Source organism: Cynoglossus semilaevis, chromosome 16, assembly GCF_000523025.1.
Source record: "Cynoglossus semilaevis isolate Cse_v1.0 chromosome 16, Cse_v1.0, whole genome shotgun sequence".
Lineage (NCBI taxonomy): Eukaryota > Metazoa > Chordata > Actinopteri > Pleuronectiformes > Cynoglossidae > Cynoglossus > Cynoglossus semilaevis.
Window position 1 is genome coordinate 9,868,246 of NC_024322.1, and position 10,476 is coordinate 9,878,721.

The following is a 10,476-nucleotide window of genomic DNA, read 5'->3' on the forward strand; positions in this document are numbered from 1 at the left end:
CAGAGTTACTAAAGTGAGGATTCTCACTGAGATGCACGCGGTGAATATTTAAGGCACCGCAGACAGAGCAGAGCAGCGTGCCTGGGTGTGGAGGAGGTAAATAAAGAGACGCACATGTGGATGGAAGAGCACACATTCCACAGGTTTTTCCAATAGAGACTTCAAGTAGGTTGAGATCACTGGGCTCTGTGACATCAGTGAGGACTAATAATACTGTCGAGAATCTGGGCCTCATGTCCTTTATCATACGTTACAGTAGGAGCCAGCCCTGGTTTTAGGAAGGTAGGAAGGTTTTCTAAAAATGAAAAAAAAAAACATTTGTATCTATATATCTAACACCTTCATTTACTGGGTATAAAAAGCAGAAGAAAAGGGGGCGGGGGTTCAAGCGTCCTTCTGGCAGTACCAAAGAACTGCTGTTACTTTTGTTTGGTGAACTGCAAAGAACTGCTGTTACTTTTGTTTGGTTCTGATATGTACTGTATCAACCAGACCTTTGTAATAAAGGAGACACATGTGGACAGCAGGCAGGCCGGTGGAGCACTCACATACTGTACTGTATATGAAGTCACTACTCTGTGTAGAACAAGGTCAGGGAATGTCCAGCTGAAAACTCCATGGACTTCCTAGTAAAAAACAAAACTATAATTTTGACAGAAGTATCACAGATTTTTTAACTGAATTAATCAATGGCTTCATCTCCGAGACAGAGCACACGATTAAAACAATGCTACAGCATGTAATTTGTATTTTAGGAAATTGCACCAACTGCTCTGGAAATGGATGGAAAAAAAAGTTACCACAGCAGCAAGTTCATTTTTTTCTGCTGTCAAAGGTGGCACTGTTGTGCAGTTGTTTTTTCCACCATTTTCATCTAATTACAAACTGACCTTGAATCAAAAACTGTTTTGGATCAAAATACAATAAATACAATGAACAGAGTAACAGGAAGGATCAAAATCATAAATACAATGAACAGAGTAACAGGAAAAACAATTAAAACAAAATGACATCATAAAAACCAGTGACACTGACATCATGGTCAGACTGGTTTATGTCTCTCACGGTAGAATCATGATTTAATGCTGCGTCTAAGTATCAGTGGATTTAGCAGGTGTGCAACTCAGGTACTTAAGTGTAAGGCCCTTAATCAGGAGATGCACTTCCACACTGACTTAACAATTGGAGTTGTATTTGATGAGAAAATAATGGGTCATTTAGAGATTAAATAATTACAACGTCTCGTATAGGAAGACAATTTCCTGCTCAAGCACTTCCTAATCCCATTGGTTATGGATTTTCATTACCCTTAATGATGGCTGTGAAGAGTGTATTTAGCCACTGAGGGAGTGCAATTGCTCTTTGTCTCTTTTCCCGGGGCGGACACCTAACATATTTATCTGTAATCCTGTCTCCACGGCGTAGCTGTGACCAATGCGTGGCCTGTTGCTGCTCCCCTGAAACAGTCACCTCAGCGGCAGCAGCACAATCAGACCTAATGTGATTTCTACAGCCGCCGCAGCACATGTCTGATGATTGGACTGACGAATCTAACTGCAGGTCTGCAGCTCAGCACACACGACTGGAGTCTGCACTGAAGAGTCAACGCAGCCGTGAGCGATGTCCTTTAATATTGGTATTAAAACAATTTCCGGAGGCCGTGTTGATTACAAATCAACAAATGAGGGCGGCTGAATGGGTAAGACAATTGAACAGCAGGATTAAATGAAGTCAATGAGTGACATTAGTTTATGTTGTGCCGCAATTTAGGCTCGAGGCACCGAGTGTGGCATTTAGAGACATCTAGTGGCTGGATCTCTATCACTGCTACTTCCCAAGCATTGTTTACCAAAGACTGGGTCGTGACACTCAAGTGGGTCGCAAGTATATGAACATATGCATTCTATCTCTTCCAATTACAAAACAATAGGAAAAAGTATATCTGACACTGACACAGTCTGCGACTTGTTACTTCTGTGTGACGTTCGAGCGCTTTCAAAAAATTGACTGGTAAACATTGGTTTGCAGCCCACAGATGGCTCGCAGTAGACGTTTGGTCCGGTCAACATGTAAAATATACTGATTTTACTTTTAAATCTAACAAAAGTTTTCTTACAAAAATCAACCTTGTTAAAAGAAATATTTCTTGAAAAATTGCAGTTTTCAAATATAAGATAGAAATAGCAGTAAAAATCATCTGAAGAAACAAAGCCATTAAAAGTGGTAAAATTTTACCTCTGGGATAATGATTACAAAAAGAGAATTTTACATCACACAAGTGGGTAACAAAGCAGATAAGGGTCGATAATGGAAGCATTGGTTTAACGCAGTAAGAAAAATACTTTTGTGGGAGCATTTATCAAAAAGCATTTTGCAAAACCTCGTTTTTTGGTCCAATAGTCCTGATTTATTTTTCAGATTGTGTTGTCATTACACATCATATTCAAAACTATTTCCTTTTATTTCTTTTTCGATTGTCCTTGTAAGAAAAAAAAAAAGAAAACAACTTCAAAAGCAAAATTAAAAAAAACTTTTTCTTTTGGTCTTTCTACGTACAAGACCTTGTCTGACGTGTGTTCAAATGTGCTGAAAATATTTGGCAGCTGTTCAGACTTTTTTTTTTTAATTGAGTTTCAATGTTGGAAAGGCTTTTCTAGTAGTCATTAGCAGCTGATTTAACGGCCACAGTCAAAAATCAAATGCAGTGTTCCATCATTTTTCCTCGGCAGCGAAATTGAATTTCAAATTTGGATTGGAAACCCTTTTGAAGCGGCTCAGTTACACATTAATATGTTTTATTTTGTTGGTGGTTTTTATTCGTTAGAAAATCTGTGATGACATGTCAACCCACTCACTGTTACAACTGTGTCTCTGATGGATCCACAAGTGATTATCCACCGCTCAGACGACTAGCAATTTGTTAAGACTTTTCTAAAGATTCGTGTCTCCTCGGCAATAATTATAAACTCAAATTTCACAGAGACTAAAACTGGAAACTTTTTTTCTCTCCTGTCTTGGTTTGCACAGGTCACCGTGGTCAGAAACAGAAGTTTGCAGCAGGCTCTCATTTCCTCTCAGTGGCTTGGCAGGTGGCATCAGCAGGGAAACAATGTATCCTCTTCTCAACCACAGGAACTTTACGGTAAATGACTTTCCAACCATGAGGCAGCATGAAACGAGTCTCTCTGGGCCCTGAGCTACCGAGGAGCCGTTTGTCAGTGTCATGCAACAAGAATGAGGTTTTAACTGCCTGGAAAAAAAAATGTCCCGAGGGCGACATCCTGTGGTTGGTCGTGTAATAAAGCAAATCTATTGTGTGCAGCTCTGTGCCAAAGTCTTAGACTGCTGCTGCTAGATTGGTTGTCTAATCAAGTCATAATTATGTTATCACTTCCTCATTAGAAGCAAGCTGAAAAAAAAATTAAATTAGCATTTAGAAGATGGAGCAAAGTGTCAGAAACACTAATCTTGTAGGCCAAAGCAAGGTCGCCAAATATTGGGCTTGAGGGCCAAATGTGGATCTAATGGGCTAAATTTAGGTCCTTTAGATAGATATGAAGGTAAGTCAAAAAGTTTTAATACAAATCAAAAAAAAAAACAGATGGAAGTAACAAAGCTAATTCTCTACATGTCCTGCAATGAAGTGCAATTTCTTCTACAGGAGATGTTTCCTTCAGAGAATTCATTTTTCTGGAAGAATTCTAGGATGTAGAATTCTCTTTTACACCAGGGAACAACGTGTTGTTTCTTTTTTTTTCAGCCTGGTTCCAATGGACTAAATCAGGTTCTTTCAAATGTTCAGTTTTTGGATTAAAAAAAACAGATGGAACTGGATTAAAACCTCCTGCAATCAATAATGATATGAACTTCCATGGAAGATTCATGGTGGGTAAATTGTGCAGTGAAAGCAACACAAAAGCAAAAATAAAATAAAATAAAAAAAATGCTAAAAATGAACATAATCTAGCACCAAAAACAGGAATATTCCAGCAGCCTCCAGATGGAACTGGTAAGACCCACTCCAGGACATGTTCCTGTTAGCGATGTCTCTGTTTACAACAGAAAACAGCTCCCTCACTGAGACACAAATTCTCCACAGAACTACAGACCGCTTTGAATTGAGCTCAACAGTTGAAAGAAAAAAACAAAAAAACAAGAACTTGGAAAATACTGCAGAGTCTGAAAGGCAACACAAAATCCTGGTTACAAGAAACTGGCCTTTCAGTTTCTTCTGTTACTGTTTAAGTGTCAGATCTGAGTTCTAACTTGAATATGACGTCATACAGTACCTGAGGACATGGTGTCGCTAGAGACCATGAAGATAAATAATTTGATGTAGCAAAATAAAAGTTAAAAAAAAGAACTCAATCTTTACTATACTGTAGCAAAAGCTATCCAGACCAAAAAAACTCAACCTCCAAAGAACAACGAAGAAAACTAATCAAATGTCTATAAAACATATGATGTGAATTTCTTAAATACCTCCTTAAAAACCACACACATTCAGCAGCAGTTTCTGTGCTTGGCCATTTTATATATATATACAATGTTACATGTTTGACCCACAGTATGAAAAGATGTGACTGTAGAACACAAAATGTATATAGAAAAATATTTAATAGAAATATCACTGGTATTGCACTACACTGGTAATGATATTTTGAGCATGGTAGAATGTCAAAAGCACAGTTAATAATAACCTCTCAAATGTGTGGGTAGATTCACATCCTGGTCCTTGGTAACTGATCAACCTCCAGATTACAAGTGTTAGTAATTGAATCTAATCTAATCTAATCCAATCTTTAAGTAACAGATGTGTGCACATCATGTTTCATTCAAACCCAGTCTAAGACTTTTGCCCATTCCTGTGTTACATCAACAGTTACAGTACGTGTCAAGTACTGCGGTGAACAAATCTGCAGATTCAGTTTAGTCTCAGGCTTAATCTGTTAACGTTCCTTCAAATTCACACTTAACTTAATCTCAGTTCATCATTGGCTCCAAACCACTGCAGTGTTTTCCATTTCAGTGCCTCTGTTTCAGATCAACTGAACTGTTTGTCACAGTGAAGACCGAAGGCAGCGTGAATGGAGGGGAACGCGTCTAACATTCTTTTCACAGGATAAGTTACTAATTAAACAGAGGTCCAACAAACCCGGGAATGTCCCAGTTTTACTGTCTACTGTTCCACGTAACACGACTCCTGCTGCGGCCTGTGAATGTATGCCTGTCAGAAAACTGTGTCCAAGACCTGTGCTGGGGGGGGGGGGGGGGGGGGGGCGGGTTTTTGGGGGGGTTTTTTTGAGGTAAGTGGCGTTTTGTAGCCTGATTATGAATGAAAGTCTGACTTCATCTCCGTCTGTGGTCCAGTGGAGCACTCGGGTTTGTGCTGAGGCAATAAAAAAAGCTTTTAAGAAGACACAAGAGGATGAATCCTGTGAGTGTGTATTTAGGAATTCTGGAACGTTGTAGGCTGTACTGGCACTGCAGTTATTGTTCCCAACCAGTTATTATATGTTACCCAGTGTTACAAAAGTACACATGATTATTACACCAGACCTCGAACACGTACACGGAAAAGCACCTTCCCACTGAGGGAAAAAAAGCTTCTTTGTCTTCAGTTAAAACTAGTTTAAATCACAGAATTCCCCTGGGCCCTGTCTCTTCGTCATCTAATCCCGTATCTGCTGTTAAAAACATAAAGGAGCTGTGATCAAAACAAGGCCAAACAAACGCAGCACTGCTTGGAAACATGTAATAATACGGTGACTTAATGTCTCTGGCAGTAAAACATGAAGCCCTGAATGAAACCCGCTGACTTACCTGCCACATGATTACATCTATAAACACGCCACAAAGGAAGGGAACACCTGTCACATCAGTGTTGACACTGGGAATGCAGCAGAATCCACAGCAGTGGTAAGAACACAGAGGCTGCACCCTGTCAGATCCTGACCCTCCGGCTCCGCTCCGTGAGCCTGTGCTGAAAGTCAGTGGGAAGATTAAAAAACTTTCCACCCATTTTTTTTCTTCTTCTTCCTCTCAGTCACAACTACCTATCCCATTTTCACAAAGTGGGCTGCAAATTGTTGCATCAGCCAATCATTTTTGAAGGGGGCAGGACTTCTGCCCTGGTCCATCAGTCAAGTTATGGAGGCATGTTGTGCTGCCATAAACCTCCACAAACCATTTAAATAAACATTCTCCTCAAAACTGATCCAAACACCACAAAACCAAGACAAGAATCAACATACAACACATTTCCTGGTGTGGTTTGGTATAAATAATATTCAGACCGGTTTGAATGTAAGGATCGAACAGTTCGGAATGTTTGATGCTGAAGGCAAGACTAAACACAGGCTAGTCATGCTACAAACTGAAAGATCTGTAATAATTACTTATGAAAAACATGAGATGCAGTGACCGACTTTGTAAACTGGTACAAATGAAGCCACAGTTGGGGAAAATATTGTTTTCCCACTTGCTGAACAAACACATCTGGAGCCACTTGATTAGACCAGATGAACTACAGTGATTTGGAATCTTCCAGTTTGTGGTTTAGAACCTTTTTTTTTCCTGTACAAAACAGGCACGACGTACAGTTAACACATTTTCTAAAACAGAAACATGCCGACTGTCCTGATGTTGTAGCCGCTCACTTTTTGTTACCCCTCACCTTTCGCCAGTCTTCACTGAACAGATGAAACACTTGACATCCTGACATTGATGAAAGTCATCAAACACAGTACTTTTTTTGGTAGGCTATTTTCAAGAAAATGTTTGTCCAACTTCTTTCTTGGATGGTCAGCCCTGGCTGTGACAGGCAGGACGGTTTCGTCAAGATTGTCCTTTTTGCCTTGCTCAAATGCTCAAAATGCGACTTCAGTTACTACGCAACATGAAGTGGTTCCTAAAGAAACAGGACTTTCAGAGCACTACAAAACTCTTTGTTAAGAGGGTCACATACGCCTGCTTTCTTTAGTCGCTTTGGGTTCTGTCCATCACTTTTAAAGAATCTACCCAGTGACAAATGTTGGACTGAATACATATTATAAGGAGCAGGCAGCCATTATCCAGGTCCTCATTCAGCTTCTGTGGTGTTTCTACCATTGACTTGACTGTGGAACACAAAATATTTAATAAAACATATTCATTAGTTGCATTACATTGGTAATGATATTTTGAGCATGGTAGAATGTCAAAAGCACAGTTAATAATGTGTGGGTTTAGGCCGTGACCTGAGTTGACCTCGTCAGTAATGTCAAGTCAATGTTTTACATCCTGTCCCTTCATGTTAACCAAACATTTTTCTGTGTAGTACTCAAACTATATCACTCTCCAACATTGACTTTCTTAAACATAATTAATTTCTTAAACCAACTGCCAGGAGTCCTCGTGTTTCAGGCTTCAGGGTTCAGTGGTGAAAGATAAGAAAGGTGAGAGCAATGGAAAAAATGTAATTCAAAGTTATTGGGTGGATAATAAACACAACAGCATCTTGGTAACGGCCTGGGAACTGTTTCCAAAATTGAATTAAAAAGAATCTAGTGTGTATGCGAAGTCTGCAAACGCATTTACACAATTAAGCCAAAAAATATATCATTTAGTCGCAAAGGGATAAAAACAAGTCATAACTTGCCATTACATAATATTACCACAGCTGTCTGTAAATGCATGGACAAAATTGAGAAATATAGAGCATAAAAAAGATGAAGTTAAAGGACACAAAGTTAATTTAAGGAACCAAATTTACTTTAAAGACCAAAAAGAGACCTCAAAGAGTCACCCAGAGCGTCCCTTACCTCTCGGTCACAGCGAGTCCAAAAAAAATATGTATGTATATACGCAGACTAAAAGCTGCAAAAGAGTTTGTTTTTTTAATATCTCAGCTTCTCTCTCTCCAGCTCCTACTTTCTGTCTGGGCTCTGCTGCTTCTTCTGGCTCAATGCTATCTCTGAAATTCACTTCACACAGCTTCTTTCTCTCTAATCCTCTCCAAAGAAGTCGAAACTGCCCCAGAAGGTTCAACCCGTTGCCGACCTCTTGGGGTTTTACTTCTTTTTTATTATTTTGTTGGCTGGCATCATTAACTTAGTCCCAAGAGAACACGGGGAGGTAAATAACCCTCCCCCCTTCTTCTTTTTGTGGGAGGCTGTCAATCACATCTGATGATGAGGATGTGGAAGGGGAGGGGGGGTACTTTCAGGGCACAGGAGAGGCGCCTCCTGATTGGTCACCAGGGAGCAGACTTGCCTGAATGATAAATGGCATCAGTGGGATGGATGGATGGGCGCGGGGAGATGCTGAGCTGAGGTTACGTGAACCTTCATAATGGACTGTTTCTGCAGCTCACTCATTCACGTGTAATTCAAAAGAAGATGAAAGAAATCTCTATATAACACATCTGAATTACCAAAAAAAAAAAAAAAGTGTCATTTGTGCTGTCCATGATTAACTAGGTAAATGTTGAGGTCAGTGAAGAGAATCAAAGGCTCATTAAGTGTCTCTCTCTGGTACAGTCTGGACGCTCAGTGGGGAGACTGGGAAAGAAACATAAAGCAAGTGTTGCTATGACAGTGTGGCGAATGCAACCAAGCATCTTGGTTCCTGAGCCAAATGCCATTCTAATCTTTTCACTGGCAAACCCTCAGCTCTCTCCTCACAACTCATTCGTTTCTCTCTCTCTCTCTCAAGTCTGCTGCTGTCTGTCACCGTTCACTTCCTACCGCCGTCCAGAGCCAATCCTCGGACTGCTGCCTCCTGTGAGAAAGAGAGATGTATGCTGATAGGCATTGTTAACGGGACCTGAAGAGGAGTGGAGGGGGGGGCGGTTGGGTGGGTGGTATGAGTGGGGTTGGCCAGTCTCCTCCCCCTGATCTCCACACACAGACAATGGGCAAATAAAGCCTGACTTCTGCTGTGACTCCTTCACTTTGCTCATTCTGTTCACATTCCCCGCTCGCTAATGGGTTTGTAAACAACAAAGCTAAAGTGCTAGTTCCCATGTAAAACAGTGAGACAGCAACGCCACATTATTCTCACATCACTAGTCAGATGCGTGCTGTCCGCTAATTTACAGCAGCAAAGAAACACGCAAGGACGTGGTATTGGAGCGGCCCACGGCCATACAGCGCCACCACACTGTGAAATAATGACTTGGCTGCACCGGACCTTCACATTAAGATTCATTTCACTGCAATAAAACACTAAAGTAAAGCTCATGGCAGTACACGGGTTCTCCAGTCAAACACTAAAAAAGAGAAAATCCATTTGTTGATCTGCATTTCATCTAGAATTACATCCACTTTTCTTTTTTTTCAAAGCTGTAATAAACATTACTTCTGTTTCAACAATAACAGAAATGGAAAGCCAGTCTGGGCTGTGGTTTTTAGCAACCGTCCCCACCTTACTCACTGCAAACCCAAAACAGTTCCTGGGTCCACACAAAGTTTTTTGTGGCTGGAAAAAAAAACCAAAATGAGTGGAACTAGCAGCAGTATATAAACAGATACGATTCTCTGTTTACATCCAAATATTTGACATTTCATGTCACAGCACTCCAGCCTTGAGGAGGCAGACTGCTCCTGTGGAACAACTGGGAATATGCAACTGAATCTGATGTAAGAGTTGGGACGCTGACAGTAACTGTAGTATTGTATGTTTGATATTTGATTTAAAATCAACATAACAGCTGGTGAAAGTGACAATAAAGAAATTATACTGTAAATGCATTCCCTTATCAATTAGTACCAGCACTGTTGGAATATTTCTTTTTCAAAACAAATGAATATTCAACAGCACTAAATGAGGCCACGGATCGCCTCAGGCTGTTGTGCTGCCGGCGGTTGGCACGTCAACCTGTATTAATTGGAAGAAGACCTGAAAAGGCCCTGAAGATCTCTGCTGAAGGAGAAGATAAGAAGTCACAACAAAAAGACTGTGGAACGTAATGATGAGGAAAAAAAGGGAGAAAGAATAAAATGGTGTTGTTTTTCTCTTAGGGAACAGGAAGGCACGCAGTGTGAAGCTATAACATCATGTTGCAAGGTTAAACCTTACCTTGCTGCAGGTGCAAGGACAGTTTCAAGACAGAGTGCAACGGAATTATACGTATGAGGAAACATGCAGGAGGATGTACCGTGTCAACGATTTGTTTCTAAAGCATCTTTACTGGAATTGTATCCATTGGCAACTTTCCCACAGTTACAGCAGCGTTAAAGGAAGCCTGACTTACATGCTCTTTGTCCAGGATGATCCTCCGAAACACACGGGGTAACTCCAGGAGCACATGGACCAGAGACCACACCAAACAAACAGTAGCATCCCTTTTTCTGCACACTCTCCCTCACAGCCGGGGCTCCCCACCCTGCCAGAGCCCCAGCCCTGCACTCACGCAGGCGTAAAACCTACCCAGGAAGCACCACTTGCTCTGGGTCATTTCATACATACTGTCTACGTTAATGCTCGAGTCCACCA

At 40.8% G+C, this 10,476-nt stretch overlaps 1 protein-coding gene across 3 annotated transcripts in view; it reads right to left on the bottom strand.

The window, feature by feature from the left end:
* Positions 1–10,476, bottom strand: part of mid1 (midline 1) — a 42,067-nt gene that overhangs the window by 17,428 nt on the left and 14,163 nt on the right. The window contains exon 1 of one of the 3 annotated variants that reach the window (XM_017039999.2): positions 5,824–6,256. The exons of the other annotated variants lie outside the window; for them this stretch is intronic. The gene's annotated coding sequence lies outside the window, so the exon portion shown is untranslated. Of the gene's footprint in view, positions 1–5,823; positions 6,257–10,476 lie in introns of those variants that run through there. 3 annotated transcript variants of the gene reach the window in all.